Below are 3446 nucleotides of genomic sequence, written 5' to 3'. Positions count from 1 at the left end.
ATGTCTCTTTTCCTCTTCCTCTTCACATTTAAGCTTTGCATGGGTTCCGTGTTCTCCAAGTGGTTCTTTCTTTTCAAAAGTCTTAAAGAAGACGCGCAAAATCTACTCTTTTGACGTTTCTTTCTTTATATTGACGGTTTCTTCTAACGTAAATTCCCCACAAATGTCTTTCTCTGTTCTCACTTCATCTTCTTATTCTTCTTTCACTTTCTCACTTTCATCAACATTTTCAGCACTTTCGGTGTAAACAGCTCCAACATCACTCTCTCTCTCTCTGAGTTGCTTTTGAGTTTTTCATCAGAAGTGAAAGAAAATGGCCGGTGGTGGTGAAGGAGGAGGAGCAGCGCTGCCCCCAAAACAGGATGAGCTTCAGCCACATCCGGTGAAAGATCAACTTACTTCTATCTCTTATTGCGCCACCAGTCCTCCTCCTTGGCGTAACCCTCTTCTCTCCTAATTTCACATCATTTGTGCAAGTGTCATATGTAATATAACTGATCAAGAATCACTGTTTCTTTTTTGGATCAGCTGAGGCAATACTTTTGGGGTTTCAGCATTACTTGGTGATGCTTGGAACAACGGTACTCATCCCAACATCTTTAGTTCCACAAATGGGTGGAGGAAACGTAAGTCTTTTTTCTCAGACAAATCAGTTCCCATGAACATTGTTGAAAAGCTCTGTTCTTTAATGTCTATGGATGTGTGTTCATTTGTTGTAGGAGGAGAAGGCAAAGATGATTCAGACATTGCTATTTGTTTCTGGACTCAACACTTTATTACAAAGCTTCTTTGGAACTCGTCTTCCTGCCGTTATTGGAGCCTCTTACTCTTATGTACCAACCACGCTTTCGATCATCTTGGCTGCTCGGTACAACGACATTTTGGATCCTCAAGAGGTTAGTCTGAGGATTTAATTTGTTTCTCTGTTATGTTTTAGTCATTGATTTGAGTAAAACATTGCAGAAGTTTGAGAGGATCATGCGTGGAATACAAGGTGCTCTTATCGTTGCCTCGCTTCTTCAGATCGTTGTTGGCTTCAGCGGCCTATGGCGCAATGTAGTTAGGTTAGCTTAGACGATTTTTCACACCAACAGATTCTCTTGTGCTACTTCTTAATGTTTTTTTCTCTCTCAAGGCTCTTGAGTCCTCTCTCTGCAGTTCCTCTGGTTGCCCTCGCAGGTTTTGGACTTTATGAACTCGGTTTCCCTCTGGTGTGTCATTGCTTCTCTCATTAGCTTTTATGACATTTTCTTGAGCACTGAGTTTCTTATTTTCTTGCAGCTAGCTAAATGCATTGAGATTGGATTGCCTGAGATTATCCTTCTACTCATATTCTCTCAGGTTAAAGCTTGTGCAATGCTCTTCTTGTTATTTCTAAACAGATGTTAACCAGATTCATTTGTTTTGGCTTCTTTCTTCAGTATATTCCTCATCTCATGCGAGGAGAAAGAGAGATGTTTTCCATCGATTTGCTGTGATTTCTTCTGTGATTATTGTCTGGATTTACGCGTATCTTCTCACCATTGGTGGGACCTATAAGCATGCAGGAACCAACACTCAGACAAGTTGCAGAACAGATCGATCTGGCATCATAAGCGGCACCCCATGGTAATGAAATGATTCTTTTATCTTTGACCATTCTCTAGTGGCATTGTGCTACATTCTTACAGTATTGATGTTATCTTGATAATTCCAGGATAAGAGTGTCTTATCCTTTCCAATGGGGAGCCCCAACATTTCATGCTGGTGAAGCTTTTGCTATGATGGCTATTTCATTTGTTTCACTTGTTGAGGTTAGCATTCATCTAAACATCTTTCCTTTTGGATGCAACATCACTAAACACTTGTCTTAAATTTCATACTTATTTCATTGAGCGTGTTCATGTTCTTGCTCTTGTGATTCTTGGAAACAGTCCACAGGGACTTACATTGCTGTATCAAGGTTTGCAAGCGCAACTCCTCCCCCACCGTCTGTTCTCAGCCGTGGAATCGGTTGGCAGGTAATATTGTAAAACATTGACCTCAATGTGTTTTATCGCCATTGCTCTAAGATTGTGTATTTATGGCATATACATTTATGTATATAGGGTGTTGGAGTTCTTCTATGTGGATTATTTGGAGCAGGAAATGGAGCATCTGTATCAGTGTAAGACACATTCCTCTAAAAACCAGATGAAGTCCGTCACAACAGTCTTTGCTGAAAATTCTAATGGCTTTTCTGATGGACTTACAGAGAAAATGCTGGTTTGTTAGCGCTAACACGCGTTGGTAGCAGAAGGGTAGTTCAAATTTCAGCTGGTTTCATGATCTTTTTCTCCATTCTTGGAAAATTTGGAGCCGTCTTTGCTTCTATTCCAGCTCCTATATTTGCAGCATTGTATTGCCTGTTCTTTGCATATGTTGGTATGTTTCTTTAAACGTCTTTCTTGGTTTGAAACCGCTAATGAGTATTTCTAAGATTCAAATGAATAATAATTTCAGGTGCTGGTGGTCTAAGCTTACTTCAGTTCTGCAATCTAAATAGCTTCAGAACAAAATTCATTCTTGGTTTCTCGGTTTTCATGGGATTATCAATACCACAATACTTCAACGAGTATACAGCTATTAATAAGTATGGACCAGTTCATACAAAAGCCAGATGGGTAAAAAAAAAACAAACATACTGTTAATTCTCTGAAATCCTCTAGCTTATGATAATGCCTGATTGTTTTCCTTGTTGTTCTTCACAGTTCAATGATATGATCAATGTTCCATTCTCTTCTGAAGCATTTGTTTCCGGGATGTTAGCATTCTTTCTTGATGTAACATTGTCATCTAAAGATATTGCCACGAGGAAAGACCGAGGGGTGTTTGGTGGGATCGTTTCATGTCGTTTAAATCATACTAGAAGTGAAGAGTTTTACTCTTTGCCTTTCAATCTTAACAAATATTTCCTTCTTTGTGATATTGATGATGCTTAAAAGATTTCAATGGCTTGATCCTTACTCTTCTATGTATAACAATTTGTATATTTATCAACTTTGAATTATTTAAAGAGTTCGAGGATTCCTTGTTTCGATAATGTAGATGCTCTTAGATTACTGGTGAGAGGAAATGAAAGAATGGATAAGATCAACGAGATTGATTTTAGGCCATAGGATTATGAAAAACAATGTTCAGAAATGACAATCTTAATTTTCACAGATTGACCAATGAAAAAGAAGGAAGAGGATTAACAAATGAATGATTTATAGCCATATATCAAACATGTAAACAGTTTCCAGATAAATAGTTGCTAAGGGTTTAATTAAGACCCATCCTAAAACTCAAATTCAATAGTAAAATATCTAGATCTCGCTGCAAATCTAATCAGATGTGTAAACTATTAGACGCCAACTCTCGTTGTGGATCGAATTGTCGTTTTGGATCGAGGTTTTTTCTCGACAAAATTAATTTCCAATTCGATT

General features: G+C 38.2%; 1 pseudogene; it reads left to right on the top strand.

Annotated features, from left to right (window-relative positions):
• The first annotated feature begins 280 nt into the window (after window positions 1-280).
• On the top strand, window positions 281-2960 carry LOC125597519 (annotated as a pseudogene).
• Window positions 2961-3446: the final 486 nt, after the last annotated feature.

The sequence above is a fragment of the Brassica napus genome, unplaced genomic scaffold (genome assembly GCF_020379485.1).
Source record: "Brassica napus cultivar Da-Ae unplaced genomic scaffold, Da-Ae ScsIHWf_1485;HRSCAF=2080, whole genome shotgun sequence".
NCBI classification, from domain to species: domain Eukaryota; kingdom Viridiplantae; phylum Streptophyta; class Magnoliopsida; order Brassicales; family Brassicaceae; genus Brassica; species Brassica napus.
Note: the sequence above shows the minus strand (reverse complement) of the source record. Positions and strands in the feature narration are given on the sequence as shown.